The sequence below is a fragment of the Cibotium barometz genome, chromosome 1 (genome assembly GCF_041138505.1).
Source record: "Cibotium barometz isolate CiBa-2024 chromosome 1, ASM4113850v1, whole genome shotgun sequence".
NCBI classification, from domain to species: domain Eukaryota; kingdom Viridiplantae; phylum Streptophyta; class Polypodiopsida; order Cyatheales; family Cibotiaceae; genus Cibotium; species Cibotium barometz.
This window is the reverse complement of record NC_141046.1, coordinates 37,882,800-37,908,397: the sequence shown is the minus strand read 5'-3', so window position 1 is coordinate 37,908,397 and position 25,598 is coordinate 37,882,800. Positions and strand designations below refer to the sequence as shown.

Below are 25,598 nucleotides of genomic sequence, written 5' to 3'. Positions count from 1 at the left end.
AAGATAAATATATTATTATAAAAGTGTTACTTTTAACATAATTGAATTTTATGCATAGAGGTATGCATAAAAGATGAATATTTTATTATAAAAGAGTTACTTTTAGCATAATTGATTTTCATGCATAGCGGTATGCATAGGAGATGAATATTTTATTATAAAAGAGTTACTTTTAGTATAATTGATTTTCATGCATAGAGGTATGCATAGGAGATGAATATTTTATTATAAAAGAGTTACTTTTAGCATAATTGAAATTCATGCATAGAGGTATGCATAAGAGATGAATATTTTATTATAAAAGAGTAATTTTTAACATAATTGAATTTCATGCATAGAGGTATGCATAAGAGATGAGTTAGGATGTGATAAGATGAGTTAAGAAGTGATAGGATGTGTATGGGATGAGGTAAGAAGTGTATGTGATGGGATAAGATGTATATGGGTTGTGATAGGATGAGAATATGGATGTAAATGTGGATGTGTATGTATGGATGTATGTATGTAGATGTGAGTGTGAATGTGGATGTATGGATGTAAATGAGGATGTCGATGTAGATGCATGGATGGGATGTGGATGTATGCATGTAGATGTGAATGTAAGCATATAGATGTGGATGTATGGATGTGAATGAGCATGTAGATGTGGATGTATGGATGAGGATGCATGAATGTGCATGTAGATGTGGATGTGAAAATAGATGCATGGATGTAGATGTGGATGTATGGATGTGGATGTGGATATGGATATATATATGGATGTGGATATGGATATATGTATGGATGTGAATATGTGATATGTGATGTGAAGGAATCTGAAGTGATGAGATGGAAAATGATGTGATGGGATGAGTACACATATAATTGGAATGTGGAATAAGCAATGTGGATTGATGAGGGATAATGTGGAAAAATGAGAGTTAATATAGAAACTGTATTTTGTGACTGTTTGTAAATGTTGTTTGTAAATGATTGTTTTATGTCAAGAATGCTGGGAAAGCATTTTGACCATCTTGTGATTAAGGTCGTGGAGACCTAACTGATAAAGTTGCAACTGCTGACGGAGAGTCAATGGAGGACGTCTCGCGTAGCAAGGTCGGCCGAGGTCTTGACCAGCCTCGGTGTGATTAAAATGGTGAGCTTCCGGTACGGTGGATGAGGGGCCAAGGAAGCGGCCTATGAGTGAAGCGCTAGGTCACCTGCGAGACGAAGGATCCTAGAGGGTGCTGACCATATGGCGCTCGGGCTCTGGGTCGCCCAGGATACCCACGCGTGCGTCGAGGAAGATATTGGAACAAGGAGTAAGAGTTGTTTTCTGAAATCGGGCATGGATCTGGTTGACTGACCTTGTTGGTCCTCAACGGATGAGTCCATGGCTCTTTATATGGATCTGTTGGTTGATCTTGCTGATCTTCAACGAGAGTCCATCTTGATAAGTGATTATATTGCCGAGTATTATGGGCTAGGAACTATTGAAACGGCCCCTGAGTGGACAGGTGGTGAGCGTTCTAGTTGCCAATGATGCCATAGATACTCTGATGAAGGAATGATGGGAAATTGAATTAACCGGATAATTTGGAAGATGGTGATCAGTGATACTATGGTTTTATTAAAGGATTGTTTTAAAACTAGTTGAATCTGTGAAAAGGCAATTTCATAATGGGTGTGAGTGGTGTGACTAGTTTTATTTTGCATGAACTTCTGGCTAGGGGGCCTTGGAACTCTTTTCCTTGGTACCCGGGACAAAACCTAACCAAATTCTTAATTGGATCCCATCACTACAGTGGTTGGGCGGTTGGCTAACCCATGGGACTGGATGGGGTTAGGCTGGACTGATGGATCCGTAAATCGAGACTCAAATTCTGTTACTACGATAGATAAAGCAAATCCCGGATAGTAATTGTTCTATGGATAGGAATCAACGGCTGTAGCCTTTTGAGATGTTGAATTAGAGTAGGATTGTTTAGTTAAGAAAAGATTGAATGTGAAATATGAGGTACTATGAGTAAACACTTTTGTCCCATAGACTTGGTGCATATGACACCATTTTCCCTTGCTTACTATTAATGTGATTTTACATGCTAACTAAAGCACTTGAAGAATAGCAAAAAAGTAAAAGAGGGGATGGTATAGATAAGCCAGACACGCATGCAGAACACTTTCTCTCCCCTCTAGTGTTGTATCATAGAACTCACAGGACATACATACACACATAACACACATAACACACACAGGACATACATACACACATAACACACACACACACACACACACACACACACACACACAAATATCTCCCCTCCCCCAATGTTGTATCATAGAAATCACACATACACACACAAAACACTTTCTCTCCCCTCTAGTGTTGTATCATAGAACTCTACCAAATCTAGTAGTGATGAGTAGCCCTTCAGCAACAACTGATTCAAGTTCCTAATTTTGATTCAAGTTCCTAATTTTGAGCACACAAACCTGTTGGCTATTTGTAGTATTTTGTATTAAGCCAAATTGAAACGCTGGGGATACAAGGCCTACAATCATACTTTTAATGGGCATTTTGAGAGAGAGTTTAAATTATGTATGCCCATGTGAAATCTATATAATAGAGGCCAAGACTAGTATTTTTTTTAAGATTTGAAGCAACAAAGGGTTTGGATGGGAGAGCATAGCAAGCTATGTATGTCCATGAAATGTATACAATAGAGACTAAGACTAGTATTTTAAAAAGGAGGATTTGAAGCAACAGAGAGATCGGATGAGAGATCATAGCAAGCTATGCTAATTGTGGAAGTGATGTGTGGGAAAGTTGAAATGTAGGAAGAGTTCAAGACCAAGAAGAGAGCTATTCTAGTGTGCTTTTTTCATATGTAAGGGGTGGTATACCTTGCTTAACTTGGGTTTGCACCCTTTACCATTGCTCAACTTACTTATAAAATAAATGTATATATCATTTTAAACGAGGGTTGATTACTAAGGTAGTATAATTATGTATGCTAGATAAGTATATTACTACATTAAATGAAGAATGTGGTTTTTAAGTCCATTGAGTAAGTACACATGTATCTATGGCACAGTTGAGGACAACTATGATATAAGAGGAAGGGAATGTAACTATTTGGACCTTCATGCTCTTTTCTCATAATAAAACTCATGCCGGGACACATGGACACGATGATTAACACATGGAAACAAGGTTCCTAAAGTTGGAATTGGAATGCTCTTTTCTCATAATAAAACTCATGCCGGGACACACGGACAGGATAATGAACACATGGAAACAAGGTTCCTAAAGTTGAAATTGGAAAAAGCACTTATCTGGGTCAAAAAGCAAGAAAAGCAAAAGTTAAACATTGTTGACCAAAAAGCTGAGGGTCGGCTTACAAACACCATACTTATAGTCGCCGCTCTGGTAAACATTCTAACACTCAGGATGAAGGAAGAGGAAGAGATATCAAAAGTGCAGGAAGACAGCCGGAAGCTACAAGATGCCATAACATCGCGGAGGGCCAAATACGATGGACTGCAGGATTTGGCCAAACACCAGCACTTTATCGAACAGAACGATGCAGATCAAGAGGACCCTGAAGAGAGGACGCTTGCAAAGAAGCTCGCCTCCTATAATGCTCCGAAATCTCCTCTCTCCAGTCTGTCCAGCACAAGGGGTGGCTCTGCAGACGAGGGTTTCTGCTTCAAAAAGCCCCAGAGAGTCATCGACAGGGAAGACGAGTACAAGAGAAAAAGGCTCAATCGGATTATCTCGCCCACTCGCGTTGATGCCTTTGCCATTGGGGACAAAACCCCTAACCCTAGCCAAAGAACCTACGCGGATGTTATGCGAGAAGAGGCCCTCGCCAGACAGGAGCATGAGACTCGCCTCTTAATCGAGAAAAAAGAGCGTGAGGTTAAAGTTGCCTCTGCACAGTTAAGTACATCGCTTCTTGGTCATAAGCGTCCTAGTATGTGCTATCATGGCGATGACCATAATGATGCAAAAAGGATAAAGCAAGATGGTGGCCATACAAGGGTAAAATCTGGAACCAGCGAGCGTGGCAGGAGCCATGAGCAAGATGTCTGCAGTAGGCAGCATGACGGTGGAAAATTTAGGGTTTCTGAATGGGATGCACCCAACGCCACCCCCCAGCCTGCAAGATGGGATGCTGCCCTCGAAGTCACCCCCCGTCCTTCATGGAGAAACCGGTGGGACAAGACACCCATTCCAGGCACAACCCCAAGTGGTGGAGTGACCCCTGGAATGGGGTGGGATATCACGCCACGCCACTGCAGCATGCTCACAACATCGACCCCAAAGAAGCAGAGGTGTAGATGGGACGAAACCCCGGCTGTCATGATGAGTGGTGCAACAACACACATGTCAGGTGGTGGTATCACCCCTGCAGGCGGGATAGGGCTCGCTACACCCACACTATCATTCCAATTGGCCATAGAAAATTACAAACTAATGAGATTGGAAAAGGAAATCGACCAGCGGAATCAGCCACTCTCTGATGAGGAGCTAGATTCCATTATCCCACAAAGCGGATACAAGCTACTAGAGCCACCTGCCTCCTATGTGCCCATCAGAACACCGGCTAGAAAGCTCCTAGCCACCCCAACACCGGTGGGGACACCATTTTATGAGATTCCCGATGAAAATAGGTATCAACAGTTTGACGTGCTCAGACAAACACCGAAGAATCTGCCTTTCATGAAACCCGAAGATTATCAGTTCTTTGGGTCTCTTCTCTCGGAGGAAGACGATGGGAACCTGTCAGCAGAAGAGCACAAGGAACGCAAGATTCAAAAGCTGCTTTTCAAGGTGAAGAGTGGTAATCCCTCACAAAGGAAATCTACTATGCGGCAGCTGACCGACAAAGCCAGAGACTTTGGTGCTGGTCCTCTTTTTCATCAGATTCTGCCAGTGCTCACTTCCCCTACTATTGAGGATCAAGAAAGGCATCTTCTTGTCAGGGTTATAAACAGGGTGCTGTACAAACTGGACGGTTTGGTAGGGCCATACGTGCACAAAATCATTGTGGTTATTCAGCCTATGTTACTTGATGAGGACTACTATGCACGTGTGGAGGGGAGGGAGATCATCTCAAATCTTAGCAAAGCAGCTGGGCTAGCAGCCATGATTGTTGCGATGAAACCCGATATAGATCATGTGGAGGAGTATGTTCGGAATGTTACGGCAAGGGCTTTTAGTGTGGTTGCCTCATCTTTGGGCATCCCAGCACTGCTGCCTTTCCTTAAAGCCGTCTGCATTAGTAAAAAATCATGGCAAGCTCGACACACAGGTATCAAGATTGTGCAGCAAATTGCTATCCTGATGGGATGTGCCGTTCTTCCACATTTGAGCTCATTAGTGAAAGCTATTGAGCACGGTCTGGAAGATGCAGACAGGAAGGTGAAGACTATAACAGCCCTTGCAGTTGCTGCGCTTGCAGAAGCAGCGGCCCCATATGGCATAGAGAGTTTTTCTCCGGTTCTGAAGCCACTTTTGACAAATGTGAAGTTACTCAGAGGAAAGGTCCTTGCTGCTTTTCTAAAGGCAATAGGATTCATCATTCCTCTCATGGAAGCAGAGCATGCTAATCTCTATACAAGTAATGTGATGCCATATTTAATCAGAGAGTTCAAGTCTCCGGATGAAGAGATGAAGAAGATAGTGCTGCAAGTGATCAAGCAGTGCGTAAGCATGGGGGGGATCAATGCAGAATACATCAGGGATGAGATTCTCCCAGAGTTCTTTCAAAATTTCTGGACCAGAAGGATGGCCTTGGACCAAAGGAACTATAAAGAGGTTGTGGAGACCACAGTGGAGATTTCCAATAAAGTAGGTGCAGCTCATATTGTTGAAAGGCTTGTGGAAGACCTGAGAGATGATAGTGAAGGCTACCGGAGAATGGTGATGGAGACTATACAGAAAGTGGTTTCAAACCTTGGGACTTCCAGCATAGGTTTCCGTCTGGAAGAGTTACTGATTGACGGAATCTTGTATACCTTTCAGGAGCAAAAGAGTGATAGTGCTCATGTGATGCTTAATGTTTTTGGTGAGGTGGTGAATGCTTTGGGCCTGCGTGCCAAGCCCTATTTGCCCCAGATATGTGGAACCATCAAGTGGCGGCTGAACAACAAGGACTCAAAAGTCAGGGAACAAGCTGCTGATCTTATTTCTAGGATTGCACCTATCATGAAACAATGTGGGGAGGAGAATTTGATGGGTCATCTTGGTGTGGTGCTATACGAGTACTTGGGAGAAGAGTTCCCTGAAGTTCTAGGGTCCATCTTGGGTGCCCTAAAGGCTATTGTCAATGTGATTGGAATGACACAGATGACTCCTCCAATCAAGGACTTGCTCCCTCGCCTGGCACTGATTTTAAAGAACAGGCATGAGAAAGTCCAGGAGAATTGCATAGATCTAGTTGGCCGAATCGCTGACAGAGGGTCGGAATTTGTGTCAGGCAAGCAGTGGATGAGAATATGCTTTGAGCTTTTGGACATGTTGAAGGCACATAAGAAGGGGATCAGGAGGGCCACTGTGAATACATTCGGGTACATTGCCAAAGCTATCGGTCCATGTGACGTTCTGGCCACACTTTTGAACAACTTGAAGGTGCAAGAGCGACAGAATCGAGTCTGCACCACAGTGGCTATTGCGATTGTTGCAGAATCGTGTGCCCCTTTCACCGTGATACCAGCACTCATGAATGAATACAGGGTCCCTGAATTGAATATACAGAATGGGGTGCTAAAGTCTTTCTCATTCTTGTTTGAGTATATTGGGGAGATGGGAAGGGACTACATCTACTCTGTGGCTCCTCTTCTACAAGATGCTTTCATAGACCAAGATCTGGTACACAGGCAGACTGCGGCATCAGCAGTAAAGCATATAGCACTTGGAGTTCAGGGGCTTGGTTGTGAAGATGTGCTGGTGCATCTCCTCAACTTTGTGTGGCCCAATATCTTTGAAACTTCTCCACATGTGATCAATGCTGTCACAGAAGCTATCGAGGCAATGCGAGTGGCCTTGGGAGCTGCAGTCATTTTCAATTACTGTCTGCAAGGCCTTTTCCATCCAGCACGAAAGGTTCGGGAAGCTTACTGGAAAATCTACAACTCCTTGTACGTAGGTTCCCAAGATAGTTTGGTAGCATTTTATCCAAATCTAGAGCTTGAAAGTAGCAGGACTCAGCTGGCAGTGTTTGTCTAAATGCTGCGACTGAGTAACCTGATTGCTACATGGTATCAGATATGTACATTTATAAGATACTTAATTTAATGCTCTTTTCAGTAAGTTGTCTAGCAATATTGACTCCTTTCTAGGAACAATTATGGGTAGAAATACGAGTTTTCTGCATATGTGATTTTCTGTTATGAATCCTGCTCTCACTGTTGATGGGAGTTTTGATTGGATTCATGACGTTTTACATGTAAGCTTGCTCTGGGTTCACCATACATATAACTTGAGTTCGAGGGGTATTTAAAAATCTTCTCCCGTAAATTTTGAGATCATAAATAGAGAATAAACTATTTTTCTTGTTGGGAAAACCTCATCGGACTGGGATACATCTCAAGCTCCAGGGCTTGTCTTATTAACACGCTAGAAAGGATACCAGGCCTGCCGTCCCGGCACTTTTTGGGGCTCCGACAGGTTCCAACACTTTTTTTTCAAATTCCACGCTATATGAGACATTAACATACTTATTTTCGACAACGCTAGAGCACCGAGGTGGTCTAATGTAGTGGTAAGGTCGTAGGCTTGGTAGAGGCAGGTTTATGTGTCGAATCTTGCTCAGGGAGTTTAAACCTTTTACATCACTCGTGTTAAGAGTGTGCTTGCATGCTCTATGTGTGTGTGTGTGTGTGTGTGTGTGCGTGCATGCGTGCGTGTGTACGTGGTAGAGTGTGCTCGCATGCTCTATGTGTGTGTGTGTTTGTGCATGCGTGTATGTGTGTGTGTGTGTAAGAGTGAGTATGTATGTGTGCGCGCACGCGCTAGAGAGAGTGTAGGAGAGAGAGTGATGGCCGGAAACTGGAACCAGCAAAGATGGTTGACTGCCGGAAAAGGAGGGTTGAAAAAGAAGGGGCCCTCCGAAATAGAATAGGACAAACTCTGGAGCTTGAGATCTATCCACGGCCCACATCAATGGGCACCTCCACTTCTCTAGATGCGACGGGAGGATGCACAGAATGAACCTTTCACTTGTATTGCCAGATTCTACATGGACAAGTGCACTTGCAGTGGCAGAGGCATGATTGGCATTACTACAGGCACCACTCTCTCATATCAGGACCCATTCTCCTTTACCTAAAGGATCCCTGGAGTCCAAAGAGGCAGCAGTGTCACCATTTGGTCCCTTCATCAGTCTTGATCAATGTTTCACGCACTAAGCGGAACCAAGGTATGAACGGGGATTTTCCACAGAAGAAAGCTAGAGCATTTTACTCGCATCGTTTGGCCTGAAAGATGGCCATACAGCATGAGCAGCATGGGATTTTATTCAATAAAGTGGCTTATAATGTTTATAAGTCGGTGTGTTCACACATCATTAAAGTTTGGCCGGACATATTATTATTTGGGCGTGGATTTATGGACATGCGGGACAGCTTGTAGCCCAAAAAGTCAATAAAAGCCTAGGCGCTCACCTTTTATGAGATATTTTTAAAGATGGCAAGTTTGGTCATTTATAGAGTGATTGGCTAAATAAAGCACAAATTTGGATATTTTTAGCAGCGAAGGCCACTTTTGGCAAAAGGAAAAGGAAAAGGAAAAGCCCTATTTTTGTAGGCCGACACTATCAAAAGGGGCTGGGAGGGCAAGGAGGAAAAGGGGCTGGCTGCTCTTAGAGAGATGCACTCAAGTACAGGGCAGCATCAGTAGAGTGTTTTCTCTTCTTGCTTCTCTCTTTGAGCTGGCCGACAGCCGTGGGGCTACTGTTTCTTCTGGCTGCCTACAGGTTCAGAATGATCTCTCTTTTTCTCTCTCTCGACTGGCTGCAGAGCTGCAGGTCGTACAGCAGCAGCGCTTCTTCTTCTTCTGCTGCTGGCTGTCCTCAACCTGCCGACAACAGAAGTGGCCGTACAGCTCTGAGCCTTCATCCTGCAGTTTGCTCTCCCAAGCTGGTCGTACAGAATGCTTCTCTCTCTACACAAGTCGTGTAGTGTTGAGTTATTTCCTTGGATTCCCTTGCACGGAACAGTCTATGATGAAGATGACTGGTCAAATACAAGGATTGTTTGGGGGCAGTTTTGGTGATTGTTTGGGACTGATTTGAGGCTTTGATTTGGTCTGGCTTTTGAGTAGAGCTTGGTCAGAGTCTCTTACATGCTATGTGAAAAAGCTAATCTATATCTGGGAAGCAGATTTGAAGGCTGTTTTGGGACAGATTTTCGTGTTGTTTTTACCTTGACTCTGGATAGTTTATTTGGGCAAGATTTGTGCTGATGCTTTGTGGAAAATCCGGTGCTGATTGCACCCGCACCTTGGTATCTTGTAAAAGCTTCTCTGTGAATAAAGTTGTTCCTATGGTGGGCCAGCTGTTCCGGCTCAGTGCGGTGTTATTGTATTTTATATTGTTCTTTCGTTGGGATATCATGCTCTGTGTATTTGAAGTGTTGGTCTATTGTTCCAGGACCCCCTCCCCCCCCCCCCCCCCATCGTGTGACAAGCAGAGTGTCCGCGTCCCAGAGAACTTGGTTCAAGCTCCCCAAACTGGCACGCAGATCAAGAGATCTCAGGAGCTCTCTCTTTCAGGCAGGGCTCAACTGCATTGGATCTCAACCTTGGTCTTGATAAGATCACCTATTTCTTCCAAAGGGCAGCCCAGGACACAGCTCATCTTGTTCCAGGAGCAGCCGCAGAGCCTTCACAAAAGCCTTGCCTCTCTTTAGTGCCTCCAAGAGCAGACCCCGGGTGCCTGGCTGCAGTCCTAGATGAAGACAACCTGCACAGAGATTCTGAGGAGAGGAGGGTGGAGTTCCGCTATCATGCCCGAGCATCTTTCTGGACCCAGGTAAGCGACAACCACTCCAGGTTTTTTAATCTATCAAGCCCCCACCATCACAATTCACAAAGACGGGATCCACAAGTTGAGGAGTTTAGCTGGTACCATCAAGTCAAACCTGCCCCAGGCCGGTTTCATTCAGCATAGGGGCATCCTGGATAACATCTTCACCTGCTTGGAGGCAACCACCACAGCTCGTATTCACTAGGAGGATATGGCAGTGCTACTCTTGGATTTGAAAAAAGCCTAAGAAAGAATAGATTGGGTGATGAGCAGCTTTCTGGCCTTCACAGCCTTCGTCTCTCCCCATCAGGTCCCACGAGGAGCTTCTTCACTATGAGTTTGCAGATGACACAACCGCCTACCTTTCAAGAGCAGAAGGGAATCTTTAGATATTTGGGCTTGCCATTGAGGACTTCTCTCTAGCTTCAAGTGCTCAAATCAACTGGCACAAGTCATGTGGTTTTGGGTTGGATCTTCACCCACCATGAATTGGCACCCAATCGAGTCTTTTCAGTGGATTTCCAAGAGCACCCTGGTCAAATATTTGGGATGTCAAGTGGAGATAGATATCTCGCCTGAGCAATAGCTTGCCCCTCTTCTTTTGAGCATTCAGAAGAAACTCCTCTCCGGCTATCCCTCACTAGCCACGTGGTTGTGGCCAACCAGGAGGTGCTCATGGCTACCATGTGGTTCTTGGAAACCAAGAGTTGCCCACACTGCCTATGATGTATCCCATACTACACCACGTGAGAGCTTGGCGGCTGGCCAACAAATATGCCCAGTGTGTCCCTTCCTCAAGGGCTGCTAGTACCCTCTGAGCCACACACATCCGCATGGGCTTGCCGAGGATCTGGCATGCTAAGGCAGGTCCCGCTCTGCCTAACCAGCCCTCCAATCTTCCACAAAAGACAAGCTTGGGGGAGTTGAAGATAGGAGGGGTCTCTTTAGACTATACATACCCTTTCATGTTCCACACTGCCTTTGCATGCGGGATAACTTGGCATCCCTTTTTCCATCTTGCAATTCCCCACTACTCATGCAAAATTTGCACCTCCAACACCCCCTCTAATCGAGCACGGAGGTAAGTGGCCCAGGACCATGAATCGGGACTCTGATACCATGTTGGCAAATACGAGTTGCCACAGCACCCATGATGTGTCCAATACCACACCACATTAGAGCTTGGCGGCTCGTGCCTAGTGTGCCCCTTCTGCGAGGGTCGCTAGCACCCTTGGAGTCACACATCCACATGGGCCTGCGGAGGCTCTCAAATGCTAAGGTAGGTCCCCACTCTGCCTAACCAGCCCTCCAATTGTCCAAAAAAAACAAGCTTGGGGGAGTTCAAGATAGGAGGGGTCCCTTTGGACTATATATGCCCTTTCGTCTTCCACATTGCCTTTGCATGTGGGATTACTTGGCATCCCTTTTTCCATCTTGTAATCGACACTACCCATGCGAGATTTGCACCTCCAGTAGTAGTACATTACTTTTTGTTGGGCATCCTTCAGGGTCATGAACTTTCTTTGGGCAAGGACAAATGGTCCACCCGTGCAGGCCAAGGTGGCTCGCAAGGTGATTATCCAAACTCGTCATCGGGGTGGCGTGGCATCATTGATCCTACTATTCAGAGCACAACCTTGTTGGGCAAGTTGGTCGTTCGAGGCCTTCAGCCAAGTGGTGAGTCCTAACAGGCTTTTCTTGTTGCAGGGATTTCGCCCCACCCCCCCCTCCCCGCTCCCCCCCTGTCGATGGCCCCTAGACCCCTAGTGTGCAATGGATCTTAACGGAGGCCCGTTCTCGTGGTCTCGGATCCTCCTTTGAGGACCACTTTGCAACCAGTTTGATCAAAGCTTGGGGACACCTCAAGCCTAGCCTCTCTCAGTTGCCTCTAATTACACACATTAGGGAAAAAGGGAGCTCATTTTGGGGCCTTTTACGGTTTGGAAAAATAAGCTCTCAACCAATGAACAGAGGGCCAACGTAACGTTGGAAATTCACAAAAATAAAAGAAAATAGATAAAAGAAACAATATTTTATGTAGGTACAAGCGTGCTACATTAATGTGGAGATTGGTTTTTTATTCTCACAAGATCTTTGGACATGAAGATAGAATCTAGTCTGACATTTTCTCTGACAAGGGCCTTCCCGCTTCCACCTCCCTTTGAACTTTGAATTGTTGTGCTGCCTTTCCTTCGAAAGGTCTACCATTCTACACCACTACCTCATTGTGCAGTAACCTCTTCTTTTCCAAAACTGCTCCCTTGATCCAGTTTGGCTTAGAGTAAGATGTTTCTTGTCAACTATCTGTCTGCCTACTTTCTCTTTCTTGAAACTTCACTTTGTTATCTTGTTTACATTACTTTGCTGTGGTTACAGATTCACAAGGTATCCATGGTGAATAAAAACTATGGTCGTTCTTGTGGAAGACGTTCTGTGGATGATAATGCTATGAAGGCAGAATTATACCACACATCCTTACCCCGTCGACCTGCTTCTTCTATTTCTTCGGTAGACAATTCAAGTACAGTCAAAACGGAAGGAACTTGGGAAAGGTTTACTGTTTCGAAAGGAGCATGGGTGCTCATGCAACCTAGAAAAAGAAAGAGACCCCAGACAAAAAATATTTTCTTGGCATCATGGAAGGGAAGAGTACGAGATTTTAAAATCACCAGAGGAAAGATATCGGTGAAAGAAGTTTTGATTCAGCATGTGTACATGCATAAAGAACTTGTCTTGCGAGACTATCCAAATGATCTTCCGCAACACAGGCCTAATTGTATGTTTTTCTATTGTGGTTTGGTTCTTTATGAGGTGCATGGATTTTTAAGACAAAGCTTTCTTTCTTTGCTTATTGATATTCTTGTGATATTTTATTTCAGATTTATACCCTTCATCGTATGAGACATGGCAAAACATCGATTGTATTCTGGGATTTATAGATGTTTTGCATGGATCAATAGGAGAACAACAATACGAAGGTCGATGTGCAACAGAGCTAGCTCAATCCGGTATATTTTTTACTGATCATTTTTATCAGTTGCTGGACAATGCAAACACACATGGTGTGTTAAGAAAACAAGACCTTCCAGCATGGAATTCAGTGGATTGGCCTCTCCCACATTTTAGTGTTACAGAGGCATACAGAGCCAAGCTTTTCAAAGAAGTACAGAAAGCTCTTAGGCCCAATATTGCCACAAGGATAATAAAAATTTCTTTGTGCATGCCTCTCACAGTTTTTGTAGACTTGTTTAATACCTTTCCAGTGAAGGTTTCAAAAACAATGTTCACAGTTAAAGCAACAAGTCTGGCATGCATGCCACAATTTTTGGATAAAGGTTGGGATAAGAAGACATGTAGTTCAGTGTTTTGTGAGGTTGTCCAACCTTCTATGCAACTGAAGTACATGGTTGCATCACAAAATTTCATTTTTTCTTTTTATTATAAGCGCAGTCGAATGCTAGGTACAAAACTAGTCCCTATGGATCAAGATGAAGATTCTTTTGGTGCAGAAAATAAACTTCTTGATATTGATGTTGTTGAGAATGGTGATGTGCTAGTCAATATCACATTAAGACAATGCTGCTCCCTAGCTCAATTGCGCAATGACATTCTATTTGAGACAGAAGGTTCTATTTCAAAGGACTTTTCATTTATCTACAACAATAAGAAGGTATACCATGTGACTTATCCTAGTCTCATTAAGCACTGCTATTAGTTTACTTTACCCTATTGTTTCATATTGCTTTTTTGCAGGTGCTCAAAAGAAGAGAGAGATCAATAAAATGCAAAGACATTGAAAATTTTAAAATTGAGATAACACAGACTCCATAAACAAAGGTATTATATTCAGAAATGTAAAATTCTGTACAGAAGTGTTTAATTACATATGTAGAACATATTCTTGACAACAATTTTCTATTTATCTACAGGTTGATCTAGAGGCTGCTCTACATGGTCCAACCTCACCGTATCATCTTTATTTGGAGAATCTACTTTCTGTTGCTCCATCTTGTCGTGTACAGTCTCTTGGTGCTGCTCCATTGTCTCCTCTACTACCCTTGGAGCATCTGTTTGCTGTTGCTCCATCATTTCCTCAATAACATCAGCAGCAACAGGTCCTTGTTCTTGTGGCTTCTCCTCATCAGCACTAGGTCCTTGTTCTTGTGGCACCACATCTGCATCATCTGTGTCGTCAAGGTGTATGACACCTTCTCGGACTTTAGAGCTCTCACCTAACTCGACAGTAGCTGGTACAATAGGTTTGGGGAAGGCATACTTCAAAAACTTCCAAATTATATCAGCTCTGAAACTATACACGTAGCTCGAGTTGAAGCTATCTTCTCTCATCTGCAATGAGATATGATGATTTAGAACACTTTGTACCAATATCAAATTTTTTGAAGCTAAATGAAAATTATTTTTTCTTACAAGCTCTGGCTGTCCTATCTCAAAATAGCTTGAAAGTATATATTTGGCACTAATCAGCACTCTCCAGCCACAGCTACTTGAATCATCTTGTTGTGGTGTCTGGATAGTTGGAAAGATATGTTAGAAACTGTTAATGTCTGAACAAAATAAAATTATTCAATAAGTTCAAAGGCATAGCATGAAATAGACATCAGTAGAGGGAGCAACTTTCTACCTCTAAATCTATTGGCTCTATTGAATCCAAAAGATTGACATTAGGAGGACACTGATCCAATGCATCTAGAAGTCTTCTAATACAACTGCAATACATATAATTCAGTTAGTTTGCATTAAATCCAAATAATGAAGTTTAAAGTTAAAAATAGCACACAAACCACTTACAATTTAACCTCTCTGTGTGTGTTTCTAAGAGAGTTGAATAAAAAGCATTGCTTCTGCTGGATGTCAATAGAAGCAAAGCTCCAGTGGTCACTGCATAAGGAAAAAAGCATTAAGAAATCAAAGGCTACAAGAGTACTCAATCTTGAAGGAAAATCCCAAAAGAAGCAGCCACACACATACTTGTTATGGTATGGAAGTAGCAAAATATCAACATGATCAAAATCACAGTGTCTGAACCAATTGGAAATATCCATGGGAGTTTCCTTTGGATCTCTTAACTTGAAGGAAATTGCAGGATCAATAATATAAACTGTATGCTGTACAGCATGGTTCAGTCAGCTTCTCATCATGCTACATTGGACAAAACAATAATTAAGGTAAGGTGTAAGGGAGGAGGTACAATAAGGATTGTTTTGCAAACAAATGTAAAATAAAAGACACTTACTAGAGCATTGCAAGAATGATAGTATCTGAGCAATACTCATTCTTATGAGCCAATGCTGCCAAGCATGCTCTTGTCAAGTCAAAATTATTCTCTGAAAAATCATCTTCAATATGGACAACTATGTTAGGGCCCAGCTCCTGCAACCTTCTCTGTATCTGTAGCTCCATCTGTACAGTCTCCACATTTATAGCAGACTTGGATTCCTCTATTTGCTGCTTCAGTGACTCCTCATAAGCAGCTTTCCCTCTGGTGCTCATTGAGTGGGTCACTTCAACAACCTTCACCTTGTCTGCCTTCAATTTCCTTGTAGGTGGAATTAATAATATGTCTCTCATTTTAATGTCCTGCCATTCCACAGGATGGACCAGCTTGTCATACCTCCACCTCACTCTGGACAATGTGTTGAAGTCCTTGGCCATCAGAGTTACCCTGTGAGCATGGGCTGCTACAAGCATTGCATCTTCAAAGTACTTCTCCAGGTAATCCTCTGCCATTTCCTGTAAGGAAAGAATGGCAGTCCTGTTCCACCTGAAACCAAGGTGCCAGCTATCACAGATTTCTCTCACTAGCCTCTGAAAAGGTGCCTTGGGGATTGCAAAGCCTATAGCTTTTTGCTGTTTCCTGATCTCCTTTAGCACACCAGCAGAATGCTTTAACCTCTTGGACTTTTGCTGTAGCATGCTCATTGGCTTCCCCTTCCTGCCATGTGCAACTCTTCCTTTTGTAGGCACACTAGATTCCTTGACATCAGCCCCAGCTGCTGCTGCTGCAAGCCCTGGCCCCTTGCCAGACCTCCTTGCAGTTGCCTTGGTTCTTGCCATCACTCTGAAAAGGTCCATACAAAGCAATAGTAAAAGATAAGAAACATGGAGAACATAGAATGATTAAAGAAGGTGATGACAACTTGGATGAAGCAAAATTGAACAATTTGCAACAAAAGGCGATTATGAAGATTTGAAATTTGTAACAGCTCAGAATCGCGTTTTTCTGCAAATGCTTGAAACAACATGCTTTTGCATTCATATGATGAATTCTCTATCTTTCCAACTACAAACAATATGTATTGTGTTTATAGAAGAGCTATGCAGGCCTGAAATGGGTGGATAAAGAAGCATTTTAAAATCTGCAACAAAATGCGATTTGCACTATTTTGAGATTTTTAAAATCCCCTCCTCGCGTTTTGCTACAAATTCTAGAGACAACATACTTCAGCATGCCTTTAGTCATTTCAGTGTGTATGCAGCTTGGTGCAACATAGATTGAGCCTATGGACATCAAGAAGTGATCAAACTTCATTCAACAGGGCCAAATAAAAAGTCTTCCTGCTTCTACATGTAGTGGAGAAAATCTAAAAAATGCATATAATATTTATCATAATATGTAACCTACATCACATCAATCAATTTCTTACCCTAATATACTATTAAACAAGAAGGAGAGGAAAAAGATTTTCTTACTAACCTGGAAGCTATCCGCAAGTGTTCTATGCTGATGATGAGTATCCTGTGCTGGGTGTGAACCTCTGCTGCTGCTGGTCTGGATGTTGATAGTGTGGAGTAGGGAGGTAGAGATGCAAGAGAACTGAGTTAGGAGAGTAGATTATTACAAAATACAAATAATGGAGTTATTAATACCACACGTGTGAGATATAGTCGTTTTTTAACACGTGTGGGTCCCACCAAATCTTTTGGGATTTGAAATTTGTGGGTCACTTTTTGCCTTGGAACTTGTGCCAATCATGATTTCATAATTAGATCCATTAACACTTTTCCCTCCCCGTATTCCATCCCTGCCAGCACCCTCCCATCATCCTCTTCTCTCCCACTTTGACCACTTTCTACCCAACACACTCCATCCACTCTGCAACCTGTCTGAAGACCACTACCATTACCAAATCTCTAGGTTACCAGTGCTACAGCTCAGTTTTGGAAGAGAGCAGGACAATCTCCAGGGCTATTCCATCAGTATGGAAGAGGAAAAGAAAGGTCAGAGATCTATACCATTTCCAATGTTTTCTGACATATATTTCTTCCATCTATAGAATTCTTAAATCTCAGTGCCTAGAAATCTGGCAGATCACCCTAGGATTTGATTAGAGATGGATATGAGTAGGATTTAGAATTTTGCAACAAAATGCGATTAGAGAGGTTTATGTTTTCCAAATGCTCCAAATCGCGTTTTGCTGCAAATTCTGATATTTGTTCTGGTTTTTATTTTTTCTCCTTCTTTTAATCTCTTTTGCATTGGGGAATTCCTCTTTGCATCATTTACTGTCCTGAACATTGTGAGATATCCCTAACATTTGATTGGAAATGGATGTCAGTAAAAATTCAGAATTTGCAACAAAATGCGAGGAGAGCACTTTACATTTTTCAAATGGGTCTGCATCGCGTTTTGTTGCAAAGTCTTGTGTCTCTTTTGGTTTTTACTGTTTGCTCATTGTTTTGCTTTCTATGTCCATGGAGATGTCTTTCTTGATGATGAGAAATGTTTTTGCTTTGGAACAGTTGATCCTCAGGCCCCTCCTTTCAAGAGGAAGTTGGACTTCTCTGCTGCTATACTCAGACCACAGCAATCACCAGGTGATTCATGTGTGCTGATGAAGAGTTTTGTTTGGTGATATCCTATACTTTATCTGATTGCATATGTGAGCATATAGAATTCATGTTATATAAATTTTGCTTCAGGCAAAAGCAAGAGACTAGAGCAGAAAGGTGAGTCTTCCCTTTCAAAACAAAGGGAACCAGAAGAGGACAAATCTCCACATTTGCTCCTATTTGACTTTCTTCACAAGTGCAAGGCTCAAAGGAACTTCCACATATACCACAGTATTTTCAACAGGGAGTTCACTATGAGCTCTCTTTTGGACCATCACAGAGATTTCCTTTCAGACCATTGGGATACCTTCAAACAACTGACAGAGGCAGGAAGGATTGTGGAAGGTGAAAAGGTTTTTGTGCATTTAAATCATATTGTATCCATTGAGAAGCTGAGGTATCATGTGAATAGAAGGTTTGACAGCCTGCCTGAGGAATATAAATTCAGTTGTAACTTGCACACCAGAAAGTGTAGAGTGCTTGAGGAAAACATGGCATTCCTTATGTACATTGTCTTTCAACAGCAATCTCTAGAAGAGCAAGGGCAGGAGACTGAAGAAGAAGATATATCTGTGGCAGAGGTAAAAGAGAATATTCCTATGGCAACAGATATAGCAGAGCAGGAAGAAGATATCAACCTCGAGGATGAGGGGCTGCAAGTGGCTGCTCTTGACCTTGTTCAACTAAGGACTGAGACTCTTAGGGCAGCACAGCCAGTTGAAGACTTTGATGTTCAGAGCAGCAACTATGCAGTGCCCATGCTTCCAGGTGTCTTGATTGGTGGTAAAGATTATGTTTTCCTCCATGATATAGAGTGTATGTTCAATTTGAGGGAGGACTATGCCATTTCCCTTATTGCCCAGGCTTCAAGGCTTGACAAGGAGGTTGGCATAGAGGATGACCATTCACTGCTAGCTTTGGAAACAACCTTTGATCCTGCAGAGGCCCTTACTATTTGTTTCAAAGAGGCTGAAAGTTTCCAAGAGCCAGATGAAGCTGCCTTCCAGCTCACCCAGGAAGCTATGAATCTCTCATCACTTCATAAGGAAAAACTTAAAGAAGAGGCTGGACTGGAGGGGAGAGGAATAAATCTTTGGAAAGATGAACTTCTTGTTGCTGATGAAAATGAGAGGGTATGATATTATTATCAAATCAAATACTTTATGTTGTGTTTAAATGTTTTGTAGTTATGTATCATTGTCTCACTATAATCTTTTGATACATGGCAGCTACAAATTGAGGATGACACATTCCTCCAGAGATCAAGTGGAAGCAGGCCAGCTGGGTTTGGCAAAATGTCAAGCCTAGCTCATTATATTCATGATCTAGGTAGTGCTAAGATCTTGATTTACCATAGGCAGTTGAGCAACAATGGAGAAGCCATTGTTTACTTCTTTAAATGTTTGTCTAGGGTATTAGGTGGACATGATCTTCCATGGCAAAAGGAAAAGATCATTTTAATAGAGAGGTTGTCCGCCATAGATATATTTGGGGATTATGTGAATAAGCAGGCCTCTAGGGCCTCTTACTTTTTGTCTTACACTTCTTATGCATTAGCATGTGGTGTTAAGGAGCCCAAATGTCTAGAGGGCTATGGAAAACACAAGCTCATAAGGTTCCGAGAGCCACCCATGATTGCATCAGGCCACACAATCCAAGAAGAAGAACACGTGGAGATAGCTGAAGACAAGGATACCCCTCTCACACAAGCAACAGAGGCAAGCATTGATAAACAGAAAGTCGACATCAAGCCAATAAGGAAGAAAAAGAGTCCAATCAAGTTCAAAAAGAGAGTTCCGACTCGCAAGCCTTGGGAGTAATAGGATTTAGTCATCAAATATAGCACAAACATTATGTTGAAGTTGAACTGATTTGTACAAAGTCTTTGATCCTCATCAGTTCCTTGTCCGTACGGACGATCAGTACCCTTTTGCATTTGTCCCATCATTGTACGACACTTCAGTACTCTTCCCACACTCAAAAGCTTCTAAAAGTGTTTGACACTCAGTATTTTATTGGTAAGGATCAACAGTATGTCTAGCATAATTAAGTAGTATTGATTGAATTTTTTGTGTGTTAATATATGGATGTATTGATGCTTGTTAATATAGATCACATGTTTCACAAAAGACTTACTTTTGATAGAGTCTCAAAACATATAGGCATTACACCAAGAGTCACTTGTTCCACAGAATAAAAATCTATTGATTGAGTTTGAAAACATGTGGATATAATACCAATAAGTTACAAACTGCTATTCATGTTTACTTGTCCATTTATGGTTTCTAAATATCTTCGAATCCCTCCACTGTCTATGTCTCTCTGCTGCCATTGAATTGTCCAAAGTTTGTCTTCGTCTTTGCTTTTGGGCTAGAATAAAAGCAAGCTTGACTTTGGAGCTAGCAACTTTTCTTTTAGCATGCAGCCTTTGTAGAATGCCTCGGTAAAACCATTGGAAGACTTCCTTCAGACTATTTGCCTTTTGACTCCCTCCATAGTGTTGTGTGTGTCTGAAAAATGCATTACGTGCCATGTAGTGAGACTTCTCCATGCCTTGGGTAGACCAAATTGCTGGGCATCCATACTTTTTGACAAAATAGGGAAGGTGGTTGTAGATAATATGCTGTTTTCACAAAGACATAAGAATGCATAGTAAGTTATAAAAGAAAAGAGGATCACACTTAAGTAAAAGAAGAAGACATCACTTTACCATGTAGTGAGTTATATTGCAGGCTGTCCATGCGTCTTTCATTGACTTCCCAAAATGTTTTATTGCCTCTTCAAAGTTCTTGTAATCACTCTTTGTCCATGTTACATTGTCACAGAACATGAAGAGTTGATCAAGAGATCTCCACACCTCTGCCTTCACATTTCGTGCTTCCCCATCTGCCTCATGATCTTTCACGGCATTATGGACTTGCTTCCACAATCCATAACTAATCCTTGAAATTGTTTTACCTTGCCTTACTTGCTTACTATTGTGTTTGGGTCGAGACAAGAATCTTCTTGCCTTAACACCACCAATAGAGGGCTTGATTGGTACCTCCTTGCCAGTGCTAGACTTTTTAAAATCCTTTGTGATATGAACATCACCTCCATGCAGACCTATATCGGATAACACTTTTTCCAATGCATGAAGAGCATTCTTTCTATTTCTTTCGGGACGGAGTTTCCAAGCAAATCCAATATACAAAAATACCAATTTCTCAATAATTCGACATAGAGCATGCAATGTGCATATGTGAACATTACATAGTGGAATGTCAAGAATGGCCTTGAAGTCAGGGTCAACTTTATCTCTATTAGGTGCTCTCTTCCACCATTTAGAATCCATTACTTGCGCTGATTCTTTGCAGTAAAGACAAGGAGACTTTGAGTTACCTCCTTTACTAACGTTATACATGCACTTAAGTGTTTTAAGATCCCCCGCCATGTGCCACTCTACTTGAAAATCACCTTTTCCTGCAACATGGAGATTCTCTCCTTGCACCTGTCTTTTAATTATTCTTGGTATTTCCGTGTGGTGAAACACCCAATCTAGTGTTTCATGGTCTTCTGTCTTTACCTGTGATTATACAAAACAAAAGTCTTACTATAAAAGATTTGAAAACATTGACTAAAATCAAGTACGAAATAAAAAATGATCATACCTGGAATGAGCCCAACCACCATATGTGTTTCTCCGACTGCACACTAAAATACTTCGAACTCGCTTCATTCAATGATGTATCAAGTGCTCCATTTATCAATGTGATAGTAATCCTTTCCATTTTCTTTTCCTTTACAACCTCACACTCATCCAGTTTGATAACAAATTTTAAAATGCCTTTGCACTCTTCAAATGTTATTCCATAAAACTCGACCATTCTTCTTTGAAGTTGTTGTAGATCTACAAATATATTGTTCCAAGGGTCATACACAGTGGTTCCTTTAGCACCATGAAATATATCTTCAATATGGATATATGGTCCAATAAACTCATCTATACTTTCATTCAAATGACCTCTTATCTTCCACACTGTTGCTGGATTTGGCAGTAAAACTCGTTTAATCCTTTGATCTCTCAAAGTTGAGGATATCGCATGGAAAATCGAACTATATCCCTTCCTGCTAACTCCACTAACATCAAGAGCCTCTTGGATTGTAGTACCATCAACTTGATTATTGGATATAAAGTCCTCTACAACATTGCGTTTGATTGTTTTGTATTTTTTTTCTTCAATCAAACCTTTTGCTACACCACAAGAAAGCAATCCTTTCATTTGTTTAACTGGAAGAAGGTTGGGATCCATATTTTCTTTTGCAGGCTCCAATAATTTCCTATAGTAACAATATAGTAACAACACAATATGCCTATATTATTCAACACTTCCAATCCTGTTTTGCAATAATGGACAAAATACATATAGTCATTTGAGAGCATTTTTGAGTTTAAAAAATAAGAAATTGCAAACTAACCTTGCTTCCTGAATTCTTCGCTTGCATCCACCAGTCCCAGCCTTCAAATTTGCAATGTTTTTAATCTTCCTACTTCGTTGTCTGTCTCCAAGCATGGTTCTCTTCCTTCTTGATCTTGTTAACTCTTTTTTACTCTTTGAATGCTCCTCAATTTCATTCTGCAACTGCTGCTCCAATTTTGCACGAATAGCTATCTCTTGAATCCTGGCTTCCTTTTCTTGTAGGTACATTGTTTTATATGTTTCTGCAAATGCAGACTGTGCTGAAATATAACCAAGAAGTCCATTTTGTCCATCGCCCGCAAACCTCAATAGTGTGGTTGGATTGACAAATGGAGGTGTAGAGTTTTGTACTGGACATTTTGGATATATACTTCCATCACACCATAAGTCAATATGTTGGAGCCCTTCTCTTCTCATATTTTCCCGTTGTTGAGCATTTAGCACCGTATCCTTTCGTCTTTTTTGTGCTGGAGCATATTGTTCTTCTAAGTCGATGTGAAGATGATATAATCGCTTCTTCTGAGATTGTACTTCACTAGTATCGGCCATTTTTGTGCTTCTGAGGTTGCAAAGTTGGCTTCTCAATCTCATAGTCTTTTTGTAACATGAATTGTGGAAGTGTGGCAGTATCCATACAATCATTAAGTTCAGTGATGGATTCTTTATGAGAGGCCTGCACACGTCGTCAAAAGAGATGCGAAATCTTCGAGAAACAAAAAAAATTAAGGAGATATTTAATGCAAAATCGTGTTAGTTAGACAAAAGATTATCTTATTCTTTTCTGAACTGACAGTTCAGTGGTCCTTACTGACAGTTCTGAGCCACGTTTCCATATTTTATTATTTTTGAGATCTTTTAGGAGAGAAATAAATCGAAAAATAGTGAATTTCTTACAGGGCCCCAAAATGAGCTCCGTTTTTCCCTAATGTGAGGAGAGACACCACCAGCCTTTGATTTGAAACTCCCTCTACAGATGCCTTGCATGGGATCCACGGTAGAGACCAAATTACCCTCACCATCGACTCAGCCATACCCCTCGACTAGCAGACCCCCCTATGAGTTATTCCACATATGCTATGAGTAGTGCCACATGTGAACATGGGCTAACCAAGGACACTTTTCTCCCTTTGGGTTTTTTCCCTTGGATATTAGGTGTGAAAGGACACCACATTTGTATTTTGATATTGTGGAGTCAAGACTCAACTCTCTTGCTCCACACATCGTATCTCATCTTCTTAGTGTGAGCATCAATCACCATCTCTCTCTTGAGAGTGCTTTGTGTGCCTCTTTTCTGTGCAACCCTAACCTAACAACCATCGACTTAGCCATACCCCTTTACTGGCAGAACCCCCTCTAGGGTACCCATCATCCCCCGAAAAGTTAGGGTAATCTATGCTCTTACAAGGCTTTCGATCACAAATTAGCGACAATACAATTATACATTTTAGTTATAATCTTAGTATTTGATGATAAATCTTGATTACTTTGAGCATTGTAACTTGGTCATTCAAGTACAAGAATACAAATCTCAAGGAGAGTGTATTTATCCCTTTCTTAAATCTAAAACATGAAAAATAATTGATTAGTCACATTAAACTACCATGTTTATGATGGGGTAGATTTGTATATGGTGAGAGAGAGAGAGAGAGAGAGAGCGCATTGATTAGTCACATTAAACTACCATGTTTATGATGGGGTAGATTTGTATATGGTGAGAGAGAGAGAGAGAGAGAGAGAGAGAGAGAGAGAGAGCGCAAATAGTTGTATGATGGGTTATATATTTATGAGTGGTATGAGACCGTGAATAATACTCTGTGTGTGTGTGTATGTGTGAGAGAGAGAGAGAGAGAGAGAGAGAGAGAGAGAGAGAGAGAGAGAGAGAGAGAGAGAGAGAGAGACCATGAATAGTTGTATGATGGGTTATATATTTATAACATGGTGTGAAGGGCCTATGAAACCATGAATAGTACCACGATACCATGGGTATATATAGTGCCATAGAAAAACTAAAAAAGAGCATAAAATCTAAAAACTAAAATAAGACTCTATAAGCCTTCTAATGTTAGATGTGGCTATGGGGACAAGGGCATGTCATGTCATCGAAGAATCTCATGGATCTGTTTCTATGTGATGGAGATCCTTAGTGCTCTAGGTCGGGGATGCCTCTAGTACGTAAGATGTTGCGTGCGTGCTCACTGATGGCTCCTTTCTCTAGAACTCTCTGGGAGACATGAATATAGCCCCTATGTATGACTGATATGAGCTAATGTTGATGTAGGGTCATTGTGGTTGACGTGTGGGGGTGTGTCACGTAGGCTGTAATGCCTATGACCGACGCAGACCGGATGGCCACACGGGGCTTTAGCGTCAACGCCTCGGTCGGAGCATCGAGGACATGGCCATCCAGGGTTCAGTGGGAGAGGACGCCCATGCGGAGTCACGGTGGGCGGCCAGGCTAGTGTGGACGGCAGGCCACACACTATATAGCCTGGGGGATGAGGGGCAATCCTCATTCTTCCTCTATGGCTGGGTGGTGAGCCAGAGGCCGTCCCCTCCTGTGGTAACGCCCGTAGTGGTGTTACGGTGATCTAACATTGGTATCAGAGCAACGGGTCAGGGTCCGTGCATGACCGGGGACCGAAGCCCACTCAATGGTTTTCAACCATTGAATAAAATCTTATCCTTATCTCCACAATCGAGTGTGTGGAGGGAGGCAGCCATAGCTGGAAGGAAGGGTTCTCTCTCTCTCTCTCTCTCTCTCTCTCTCTCTCTCCGTTGCACACACCAAAGCGCTCCATTGCAGGTAAGCAATTTCATTTTTTTTTGCTTTGGAGCTTGTCTGCGAAAGAAGAGTTTTTCGTCTCGTGTAGAGAGAGAGGTCGGTTGTGAAGAGAGAGAGGCGGCTGGAGCTTTTCGTCTAATGTAGAAAGAGAGGTCGACTGCGAAGAGAGAGAACGACTGTCTGGTGTGTGGAGGGAACCGGCGCTAGTAAAGAGGCCAGCCAGGCCAGTGCAGCAGCGGCCAGCCCACAAGAGGCCAGCCAGGCCAGCGCCAGCGGGCGGCGGCCAGCTAGGCCATAACCGGCGGCGGCAGCCAGGCACTACAGCTAGTCAATTCTTTATCATAAGTGTTGTACTTGCACTCGGGGGGTCTAAGTTTGCTACTCTCAAATGCTATGGGGCTAAAAGCTCAAGTTCTCTCTCTCTCTCTCTCTCTCTCTCTCTCTCTCTCTCTCTCTCTCTCTCTCACACACACACACACACACACACACACACAC

General features: G+C 42.3%; 1 long non-coding RNA gene and 1 pseudogene across 2 annotated transcripts; one reads left to right on the top strand and one right to left on the bottom strand.

The window, feature by feature from the left end:
* Nucleotides 1–3,423: 3,423 nt before the first annotated feature.
* LOC147641960 (uncharacterized) lies at nt 3,424–7,297 on the top strand (annotated as a pseudogene). Its single transcript, XR_015266492.1, has one exon. The product of XR_015266492.1 is annotated as an uncharacterized LOC147641960 (transcript).
* A 6,912-nt stretch (nt 7,298–14,209) lies between these two features.
* On the bottom strand, nt 14,210–14,978 carry LOC147641959 (uncharacterized). The gene is made up of 3 exons (XR_015269390.1): nt 14,653–14,978; nt 14,439–14,537; nt 14,210–14,357 (listed from the first exon to the last, which is right to left on the bottom strand). It is a non-coding gene; the product is annotated as an uncharacterized LOC147641959 (long non-coding RNA).
* Nucleotides 14,979–25,598: the final 10,620 nt, after the last annotated feature.